General features: G+C 41.6%; 1 long non-coding RNA gene across 1 annotated transcript; it reads left to right on the top strand.

The window, feature by feature from the left end:
* Positions 1-7,171: 7,171 nt before the first annotated feature.
* Positions 7,172-11,854, top strand: LOC128690715 (uncharacterized). The gene is made up of 3 exons (XR_011392391.1): positions 7,172-7,302; positions 7,618-7,693; positions 11,625-11,854. It is a non-coding gene; the product is annotated as an uncharacterized lncRNA (long non-coding RNA).
* The last annotated feature ends 760 nt before the right edge of the window (positions 11,855-12,614 follow it).

The following is a 12,614-nucleotide window of genomic DNA, read 5'->3' as shown; positions in this document are numbered from 1 at the left end:
ATACCAGGAAAGGTCTGAAGTCCTTTATTGTTCGCCAGTAAGGTTCGGAATGTTCCTTTGTGTGTGTGTGTGTGTGTGTGTGTGTGTGTACTCACCTATTTGTACTCACTCACCTATTTGTGGTTGCAGGGGTCGAGTCCTAGCTCCTGGCCCCGCCTCTTCACCGGTTGCTACTAGGCCCTCTCTCTCCCCGCTCCATGAGCTTTATCAAACCTCGTCTTAAAACTGTGTATGGTTCCTGCCTCCACTACGTCATTTTCTAGGCTATTCCACTGCCTTACAACTCTATGACTGAAGAAATACTTCCTAATATCTCTCTGACTCATTTGTGTCTTCAACTTCCAATTGTGGCCTCTTGTTTCTGTGTCCCCTCCCTGGAACATCCTGTCTTTGTCCACCTTGTCTATTCCACGCAGTATTTTATATGTCGTTATCATGTCTCCCCTGACCCTCCTGTCCTCCAGTGTGGTCAGGTCAGTGTGTGTGTGTGTGTGTGTGTGTGTGTGTTTTCGGTTAGGTTAGGCTAGGTTACAATAGTTTTGGATAAGCAAACTATATATATATATATATATATATATATATATATATATATATATATATATATATATATATATATATACATATATATCTACACATATATATATATATATATATATATATATATATATATATATAAATAAATATATATATATATATATAAATATATATATATATATATATATATATAGATACACATATATATATATATATATATATATATATATATATATATATATATATATATATATATATAAAGGCTGTGATGAGTCTGGCAGGTTGGTGACCGAATATACCCAGAAAACTTTCAAATCTTTGCGACCGTCACTAGTGACGCATTGGGCTGAACCTGCCAGGAAAAACATGGAATTTCCTCAGGTGACGTCAGAGTAACTTAATAAACACAGGTGAGATGATGTTACGAAAGGGGAAGTCCTAGAAAAGCGCTGTCGACGTCTGTTGTAAACATCTCTCACGAGCACAGTTCACTCACACAGTGACTAGAGTGGTGACTAGAGTGACAGTGGACACAACATCTTAACTACATACCAGGTAAATATTGCTAGTTTGAGAATTCAGGCATTTTTGTTAGCAAAACTTGATACATCAACAGGGTGTTGCTATACTTTTCTATGTGACAGTTACAAAGTGGGAACTAGAGGTAGCCAAGTTTCCTTCATTATACTCCAGGACTTAGGCAAGATTCCATGAATCAGGTGATGACGTCTGTCAGCCTGAGCTCACAGACTTCAGTAGGGAGATATGAACCTCGTTAAACATCCCACTAACGGGTCAGTAGCTACAACAGCATCCAGCAGTTTTATTCCAACGGAGCTGGAGTCTCTATCACCCGAGAATTAGTATCACGGAAGATGGTCTCTCAGACAAAGGAGAATTGTTGCTTCCTAACCTGACCTGACCTGCTTTACCTTCCAGCACATACTGATGGCTGGCTACCTGACCTGACCTGACCTGCTTTACCTTCCAGCACATACTGATGGCTGGCTACCTGACCTGACCTGACCTGCTTTACCTTCCAGCACATACTGATGGCTGGCTACCTGACCTGACCTGACCTGCTTTATCTTCCAGGACACAGTGATGGCTGGCTACCTGATTTGACTTGACCTGCTTTATCTTCCAGGACACACTGATGGCTGGCTACCTGACATGGCTGACGTGGGCGGTGCTGGTGCTGGTGGCTCTCTGCTCCTCACCTGGTCACTTTGGTACGTCGTAAAGGCATTATTCTTATGTTATTATTACAAAATAGATGCATCTCATATATAATTGTAGAATTTTATATAGAAATTGTTGGCCTATTATATTTTTGTCACGTAACTGTACCCCGAACAGAGCATTGTTATTAACATCACTTCCTCCGTAACACATGTAACACCATTAGTGTAAGCATTAATATCAGAAAAACACATATACCACCACTCTCCACTGATGTAACAAAGCAACTGTGAAAATCAGTAGTAGCATAATACATGTTGCACCTCTAATGTACACATTAGTACCCATATAACACATGCAAGAACTCATTGAATCGCGAGTAACAACTCTGTCTCCCACAGAAATAAGCAAATTGAAGAATCTTGGTGATGTGAAGCCTGAAATCATCGGCGGAGAAGACGCTGAAGAAGGTTCCGTGGTAATAAGAATGCTTCTCACGTTTTTTTTAGTTAAACAGAAGATTTGCTAGTTTTAGGGCTTCCTTGTCGCTGGTTCGAGCCTCCCCCCACTCCTCGAGTTGTTAATTATGGTTTATTGTGATTTGTCTCGAATTTTAGTAGGAAGTTGAGTCCTGGAGGTGGGAAGTACAGTGCCTTCACTCTGAAGAATGGGCGGGGGATGTTGCATTTCGGTGGGTCACTGTGAAGTCTGCGCACTTCTTGCAAGATAGCTATTGACTGAGTGATGGTGTAGGGATTTCACTTTTAAGGCCAAACTGCCTTGGGGAGGACAGTCGGTGTCTTTATGCTTGAGTACTGATGGTGTTGTAGATTTAGACAATAGAAAATAGGCAAACAAACTATACCACGGGCGGGGATAGAATCGCGGGTTCTACCCCGCCCTTGGTATGGTTTGTTTGCAATCGTGTCATTACGATTTCGTGAGTCAGAAAATAGGTAAACTATCTCCCTCCATGAGCTGGTCAACAACTTATTTTGTTTGTTATATTCATAATTTTAGCGTCTTCGTATTAATCAAAGTGATTAAGTGGCTTCGTTAGTTTCATTAATCATCTTGATTAAGTGGTTTCACATTAATGAGAATGATTATCAACATGTTTCTCCTGTTGCAGGGAGTGGCATTAACTCTGCCAGGTAAGAAGAGGCCGAAAGTGAGGTTTGGTCCCAGGCTGCCCATACGGTTTACCTAAGTGGACACCTCGATACCACTGCTGCTACAATTCCTCAACAACTGACACAATTCCTGCTAAAGTCATCCATACAAATCCGAGATATCTGCTGGAGAATTTTCCATCACTGTCGTTCGACAATCTTTACCATATATTTAATTATTAAAAAAAAAAAAAAAAAAAAAAAAAAAAAAAAAAAAAAAAAAAAAAAAAAAAAAAAAAAAAAAAAAAAAAAAAAAAAAAAAAACAGTCTGCTACCATGAAAATAAAGTGAAAAAGAGTTAAACTTTATTTATTTAATATTGAACGTGTCTTCCTAACTTCAATCAACTCGGAAAATCTGTCAAGAAGACTCCTTTTCTTAAATTTATTAAAACTTGTACTATTTAACTGATGTTAATATAAGACAGTGATAACATGGATGCACTTCATTAGGAAGCTTATGAGAGATTTGCAGTGCAATATACATAGGAGGAAACGGGTCAAGTGAGGGAGACATCAGGTCAGTAACGTGTCTGTGAGATCATCTGTCTGAAGTGTTTCTCCTGGGTACCAGTAAGTTGACCAGTTCTTTTAGCATGCTAAAACTATCAGATTTTTTGAGGTGGGTGCTGGAAAAGGTAATAAAAAAAAAAAGATTTAAGGCAGCATCTCATGTGCAGATGAGTCTCCTTGATCATGAGTCTCCTTGATCATGAGCCTACTTGATTATGAGTCTCCTTGATCATGAGTCTGGCCTCTCCCTCCTCCCCTATCACTTCATCAGATGGATGTGTGAGCTTCAGTGCATTACACACATATTCATATCGTCTCTGCTGCAGTCGAATTTATGCACTCTGAGGCGCTGGCTGTTCCACCATCTTGCCATCTCACCCACGTACACTATATAGGAGCCACTTCAGGATTCGACGTAGACTCCTACGCCAGAAGCTCTCGACGTGGTCTTAACTTTTTTCCTAACCACGTCCCTGGTGGTGGTCAAGAACGGATGTTTACATTCATCTTACAACTGGCAAGTGCTCTGGACACGTTAATATGCATGTGTTCTTGTGGGGGGGGGGATATTGTACCTCTTAAAGAACAAAAAGGCACAATACCGTGACTGGAACAATACATAAATAACCCTCATTAGGAGAGGGGAGCTTACAATGACGTTTCGGACCGACTTGGACCATTTACAAAGACACACTAACAGAACGCAGTATAAATGACCCAAGTCGGCTCGCAACGTCGCCGTAAACTCTTCCCTTCTATGTGCTGGTTATTTATGTATTGTACTTCTTAGTAACATTGTTCGTGGTTGCCACGCTCAAGATGCACTGTGCTCTCCTGCAATCATAAATAAAATATTAAGAGAGCTTGAGATGAACAGATATGATCACTCAACGAGGTAAAGCCTGGCTTGAGATCCTATAAACTCTCAACAAGAACCTGATAATGGCTCCTATCTTAGTCTTGGTATCGTAGCAGGAGTAGCAATGTAGTTCATCCTTATCATTAGGTTTATGATACTCCCTGAAAACAAGGACGGCCGTCAGTTTCACACTATAATACCTATTGTTAATATTTTTTCTACTTCTAGGGAGAACGTGATGGACGGTTCCGTGCTGAGAATTTCAGTGAGCAGTTTGTGTATGTTATCACACCTCACAACTATGTTATGTGAGCAGTGATGAGGGATCTTAAACGCTCAGTATCTAAGTGTGTAAGAGTGTGGCAGCACGTCACTGTGGGTGAGCCCATGACCACTCCAAAACGCCGCCTGTTGCTGTGATAACCGACCTTGAAATAGACGAAATTAACATATAAGGACCAGGAAATCCTGGCCGGGACAGAAAGGTTCGTGTTGTCAGAGATTGTCAGCCATAACACATGATGCTGCCTTACCTGCAAAATAATATAGTTCACTCTGGAAATTGTTGGACATAACATTGTTCACTCTGGCTGCTGCTGAACATAACATTGTTCACTCTGGCTATTGTTGAACATAACGCTGTTCACTTTAGCAGCTGTTGAAAATAGCATTGTTCACACCGATACTTCATGAACATTATAGCATTCACACTGGTACCTGGTGAACATTACAACGTTCACACTGGTACCTGGTGAACATTACAACGTTCACACTGGTACCTGATGAACATTACAACGTTCACACTGGTACCTGATGAACATTACAACGTTCACACTGGTACCTGGTGAACATTACAAAGTTCACACTGGTAACTGGTGAACATTACAACGTTCACACTGGTACCTGGTGAACATTACAACGTTCACGCTGGTACCTGGTGAACATTACAACGTTCACACTTGTACCTGGTGAACATTACAACGTTCACACGGTACGTGGTGAACATTACAGCGTTCACACTGGTACCTGGAGAACATTACAAAGTTCACACTGGTACCTGGTGAACATTACAACGTTCACACTGGTACCTGGTGAACATTACAACGTTCACACTGGTACCTGGTGAACGTTACAACGTTCACACTGGTACCTGGTGAACATTACAACGTTCACACTGGTACCTGGTGAACATTACAACGTTCACACTGGTACCTGGTGAACATTACAGCGTTCACACTGGTACCTGGTGAACATTACAACGTTCACACTGGTACCTGGTGAACATTACAACGTTCACACTGGTACCTGGTGAACATAGGATAACACTGGTTGATCACAACATTGGTTGATCACAACACTGGTTGATCACAAAACTGGTTGATCACAACACTGGTTGATCACAACACTGGTTGATCACAACATTGGTTGATCACAACACTGGTGGATCACAACACTGGTTGATCACAACACTGGTTGATCACAACACTGGTTGATCACAACACTGGTTGATCACAGCACTGGTTGATCACAACACTGGTTGATCACAACACTGGTTGATCACAACACTGGTTGATCACAACACTGGTTGATCACAGCACTGGTTGATCACAGCACTGGTTGATCACAACACTGGTTGATCACAACACTGGTTGATCACAACACTGGTTGATCACAACACTGGTTGATCACAACACTGGTTGATCACAACACTGGCTGATCACAACACTGGTTGATCACAGCACTGGTTGATCACAGCACTGGTTGATCACAGCACTGGTTGATCACAACACTGGTTGATCACAACACTGGTTGATCACAACACTGGTTGATCACAACACTGGTTGATCACAACACTGGTTGATCACTACACTGGTTGATCACAACACTGGTTGATCACAACACTGGTTGATCACAGCACTGGTTGATCACAGCACTGGTTGATCACAGCACTGGTTGATCACAGCACTGGTTGATCACAGCACTGGTTGATCACAACACTGGTTGATCACAACACTGGTTGATCACAACACTGGTTGATCACAACACTGGTTGATCACTACACTGGTTGATCACAACACTGGTTGATCACAACACTGGTTGATCACAGCACTGGTTGATCACAGCACTGGTTGATCACAGCACTGGTTGATCACAGCACTGGTTGATCACAACACTGGTTGATCACAACACTGGTTGATCACAACACAGGTTGATCACAACACAGGTTGATCACAACACAGGTTGATCACAACACTGGTTGATCACAACACTGGTTGATCACAACACTGGTTGATCACAACACTGGTTGATCACAACACAGGTTGATCACAACACAGGTTGATCACAACACTGGTTGATCACAACACTGGTTGATCACAGCACTGGTTGATCACAACACTGGTTGATCACAACACTGGTTGATCACAACACTGGTTGATCACAACACTGGTTGATCACAACACTGGTTGATCACAACACTGGTTGATCACAACACTGGTTGATCACAACACAGGTTGATCACAACACAGGTTGATCACAACACTGGTTGATCACAACACTGGTTGATCACAACACTGGTTGATCACAACACTGGTTGATCATAATACTGTAAACTAATTGTTTTTCATTTCATGTTAGGTTAATTTGCATAAATATGTAAGTATTTTATCCCATAAAAGATATTAAAAAGACGGTTGTTATACGTTTGGTAGTGAAAATACTGAGGACACTTTCATTGTTCGAGTGGCTGTAAGACCAGACTGTAAGACCAGGGTGTGTGACCGGGCTGTAAGACCAGGATGTGTGACCGGGCTGTAAGACCAGGCTGAAGTCGCATGGGGGGAAACATGAAATTCCCCCAGTTGACGTCAATGTCCTGAGCAAACAAAGAGGGTGGAGGTGATGTTTGATCACAGGGAAAATCCCAGAAACGTTCTGGACGCCTGTTATAACACCTCGCACACACACACACACACGCGCAGTTGACTCGCACAGTGGCTTGAGTTCTAGTTCCTGGGGACACATCGTCGTATCTACACACGAGGTGAATATCGCTGGATGTTTTCCTTGGTAAATGCGTTTCCTCCGTCCCTCGTACCCTTGCGGTCACTGGCACATGTTAATATTCCTCGTCAGGAAACAGCTGCCAGTTGCAGAATCTTTGACACATGACGACCCGTTCCAATGGAAAATGTTTGGACGGTGTTAAGTGGAGGTACTATTAGTGGCCCTGTGACTCGGTAGCTGCAGGTGGCAACAAACTTATAACCAGTGACCTGACCTGACCTGCTTTATCTTCCAGCACACACTAATAGCTGGCTACCTAGCCTAACCTAACCTGACCTGCTTTATCTTTCAGGACACACTGATGGCTGGCTACCTAACGTGGGCAGTGCTGGTGCTGGTGGCTCTCTCTTCCTCACATGCTCACTCTGGTAAGTGATTAAAGGCATCATCAGTCCTACTCAATCACTGTAAATTTTACAAAATAAATCCATCTGTCACGTAACTGTAGAATTTCATATAGAAACTGTGTTCCAATTATTTTTTTCACGGAACTCTACGGTAGCCAGAACACTGTTGTTGATACCAGTACCATTATAACGTAAATAATGACACTATTTTAAACATTCGTGCCTATATGACGCAACAATCTCCATATATGCAGTACAAAACTATATAAATCATATTGTACCAGACATTGTTTGGCTCACTTTTGACTGAGAACTTTTGGCTGATAAATTCTTGGTCAGCTGAAAGTGCCTCAGTAATACCGGACTTGTGAGCATTTAGCCTCTCAGAGATATCAACCAGCTGACAGTCTCTCAGAGACATCAACCAGCTGACAGTCACTCAGAGACATCAACCAGCTGACAGTCACTCAGAAACATCAACCAGCTGACAGTCACTCAGAGACATCATCCAGCTGACAGTCACTCAGAGACATCAACCAGCTGAGAGTCACTCAGAGACATCAACCAGCTGACAGTCACTCAGAGACATCATCCAGCTGACAGTCACTCAGAGACATCAACCAGCTGAGAGTCACTCAGAGACATCATCCAGCCGACAGTCACTCAGAGACATCAAGCAGCTGAGAGACATTCAGAGACATCAACCAGCTGACAGTCACTCAGAGACATCAACCAGCTGAGAGTCACTCAGAGACATCAACCAGCTGACAGTCACTCAGAGACATCAACCAGCTGACAGTCACTCAGAGACATCAACCAGCTGACAGTCACTCAGAGACATCAACCAGCTGAGAGTCACTCAGAGACATCAACCAGCTGACAGTCACTCAGAGACATCATCCAGCTGACAGTCACTCAGAGACATCAACCAGCTGACAGTCACTCAGAGACATCATCCAACCGACAGTCACTCAGAGACATCAAGCAGCTGACAGACATTCAGAGACATCAACCAGCTGACAGTCACTCAGAGACATCAACCAGCTGACAGTCACTCAGAGACATCATCCAGCTGAGAGTCACTCAGACACATCATCCAGCTGATAGTCACTCAGAGACATCAACCAGCTGACAGTCACTCAGAGACATCAACCAGCTGAGAGTCACTCAGAGACATCAACCAGCTGACAGTCACTCAGATACATCAACCAGCTGACAGTCACTCAGAGACATCAACCAGCTGAGAGTCACTCAGAGGCATTATCCAGCTGACAGTCACTCAGAGACATCAACCAGCTGACAGTCACTCAGAGACATCAATCAGCTGACAGTCACTCAGAGACATCAACCAGCTGAGAGTCACTCAGAGTGTGATGTAGTTCAGCTGGGCTTGTGAGGTCCTACATGACAAGAGGCATTATCCAGCTGACAGTCACTCAGAGACATCAACCAGCTGACAGTCACTCAGAGACATCAACCAGTTGACAGTGACTCAGAGATATCAACCAGTTGAGAGTCACTCAGCTGACAGTGACTCAGAGATGTCAACCAGCTGAGAGTCACTCAGCTGACAGTGACTCAGAGATATCAATCAGCTGAGAGTTACTCAGCTGACAGTGACTCAGATAATATCAACCAGCTGAGAGTTACTCAGCTGACAGTGACTCAGAGATATCAACCAGCTGAGAGTCACTCAGCTGACAGTGACTCAGAGATATCAATCAGCTGAGAGTTACTCAGCTGACAGTGACTCAGATAATATCAAGCAACTGAGAGTTACTCAGCTGACAGTGACTCAGAGATATCAACCAGCTGAGAGTCACTCAGCTGACAGTGACTCAGAGATATCAACCAGTTGACAGTGACTCAGAGATATCAACCAGTTGAGAGTCACTCAGCTGACAGTGACTCAGAGACATCAACCAGTTGACAGTGACTCAGAGATATCAACCAGCTGAGAGTCACTCAGCTGACAGTGACTCAGAGACATCAACCAGTTGACAGTGACTCAGAGATATCAACCAGTTGAGAGTCACTCAGCTGACAGTGACTCAGAGATATCAACCAGCTGAGAGTTACTCAGCTGACAGTGACTCAGAGATATCAACCAGCTGAGCGTCACTCAGCTGACAGTTACTCAGAGATATCAATCAGCTGAGAGTTACTCAGCTGACAGTGACTCAGAGATATCAACCAGCTGAGAGTTACTCAGCTGACAGTGACTCAGACTCACCATTACATGTCACTACGCCAAAACACGTACATAAATATGGCATCAAGGTTTTTCCTGCACAAATATCTAAGAAATGCCATTTATTATTTAATATTAACGTTTGGTTGCTTTGCTCAATTACCAAAACACAAGGAAAAAGCCTCTCGTGATGATTACTTTCAAAATTTTTAACTTATATATATATATATATATATATATATATATATATATATATATATATATATATATATATATATATATATATATATATATATATATATATATATATATATACGTACATACATATACACCAAGTGTAAAGTCATGAAGTTTAGGGAAGGGCAAAGAAGACCGCAGACGGAGTACAGTCTAGGGGGCCAGAGACTACAAACCTCACTCAGGGAAAAAGATCTTGGGGTGAGTATAACACCAGGCACATCTCCTGAAGCGCTCATCAACCAAATAACTGCTGCAGCATATGGGCGCCTAGCAAACCTCAGAACAGCATTCCGACATCTTAATAAGGAATCGTTCAGGACCCTGTACACCGTGTACGTTAGGCCCATATTGGAGTATGCGGCACCAGTTTGGAACACACACCTAGCCAAGCACGTAAAGAAACTAGAGAAAGTGCAAAGGTTTGCAACAAGACTAGTCCCAGAGATAAGAGGTATGTCCTACGAGGATAGGGTAAGGGAACTCGATCTGACGACACTGGAGGACAGGAGAGATAGGGGGGACATGATAACGACATACAAAATACTGAGAGGAATTGACAAGGTGGACAATGACAGGAAGTTCCAGAGATTGGACACAGTAACAAGGGGACACAGTTGGAAGTTGAAGACACAGATGAATCACAGGGATGTTAGGAAGTATTTCTTCAGCCACAGATTAGTCAGTAAGTGGTATAGTTTGGGAAGCGATGTAGTGGAGGCAGGATCCATACGTAGCTTTAAGCAGAGGTATGATAAATCTCACGGTTCAGGGAGAGTGACCTAGTAGCGACCAGTGAAGTGGCGGGGCCAGGAACTAGGACTCGGCCCCTGCAACCTCAACTAGGTGAGTACACGTATGTGTGTGTGTGTGTGTGTGTGTGTGTGTGTGTGTGTGTGTGTGTGTGTGTGTGTATCGTGCCGAATAGGTATAATTGGTCAGTTAGCAAGAACTCGTTTAAAATTAAGTCCTTTTTAAAATTTTCTCTTATACGTTTAAAGATATATTTTTTCATTTATGTTAATGTAAAAGTCAATAATTTTGTACCAAAAGAAACTTAGAAAACTTACCTAACCTTATTATAATAAGAGCAATTTAATTTAGCCTTATCCAACTAAACATATTTTAATTAAGTTTACAAAAATGTAATAATAAACACAATGAAATATTTTTTTTTCGTTAGGTTCAGAATGATTTTTGGGAAATTATTACATACACAAATTTTCACTTGCCTTATTCGGCAAGAAGAACGTTGCTATTTAAGCGAAAATCACAAGCTTTACATATTCGGCACAATATATATATATATATATATATATATATATATATATATATATATATATATATATATATATATATATATATATATATATATATATATATATATATATATATATATATATATTATGCAACTTTTCTACCAGAGGTGATCTAAACGTTGTCTGACAATGGCTTGATCTGACACTTGTGTTGCTGACACGAGAAAGACAGGAAATTCTGACGTGAGTATTCTTCTGCTTACAGAGAGAAGAGGTATGAGTGACCCCTTGAGTGACCCCTTGAGTGACCCCTTGAGTGACCCCTTGAGTGACCCCTTGAGTGACCCCGTGAGCGACCATTTGAGTGACCCCTTGCGGACCACCAGAGAGGCTACTCATGCCAGATTCCCGCGAGATATCAAACCTGTCGTCCTCGGAGGCACTGACGCAAAGAAAGGCAGCACGGTAAGACACTCTCACAGAACAATTACAATCTTCAATATATATTTTTTTTGTCATAGCATAAAACAAACGCTTAATACATTTCACTTAAAACATATTAATAGATGAAATTAATTGTTCATTCGAAATTAAAAACAAATAAATTAGCGCATGGCAGCCAGTGTCTAATTACCCAAGAAAATAATTATTAACACTTGTTAACTTCGACAAAAGTACATAACTCAGTTTGTTATGTAAATAACTGGGAGAAATACATGAATGAATAACTGGATAACCAACTTAATAACTACATAACCACATTAATAACTATACTATGATAGTTAACGTTCATGCATAATTCTCAGTCTTTATTACTTGTTATAAATGGCTTGAGAGGTCAGTTAAACATATTTGTCTGACACGTGTGGATTCCATCCATGATAACAGACCACGGAACGGGTGGAGTCTGAACCTATGGCAAGTTGAATTCTAATACTCCAGGCCAGTGCATAAGCCCCCTGACCTGGAGTTTTAGGGCTCACTGGCCACGAGTTTCAACCCCATCAGTTCCAAGGTTTGTTTGTAATCTTGTTATTGTGATTTCGTGATAACATATATATATATATATATATATATATATATATATATATATATATATATATCAATGAGGAAGTGGAACAGAATTCTTCCTCCGTAAGCCATGCGTGTCGAAAGAGTCCACTAAAATGCCGGGAGCAAGGTGGCCGAAAAAGAAAAACGAAAGTTTCTCTTTTTAAATTTAGTAATATATACAGGAGAAGGGGTTACTAGCCCC

Source organism: Cherax quadricarinatus, chromosome 24 (genome assembly GCF_038502225.1).
Source record: "Cherax quadricarinatus isolate ZL_2023a chromosome 24, ASM3850222v1, whole genome shotgun sequence".
NCBI lineage: Eukaryota > Metazoa > Arthropoda > Malacostraca > Decapoda > Parastacidae > Cherax > Cherax quadricarinatus.
The sequence above is the reverse complement of the archived record's forward strand: the minus strand, read 5'-3'. Positions and strand labels throughout refer to the sequence as shown.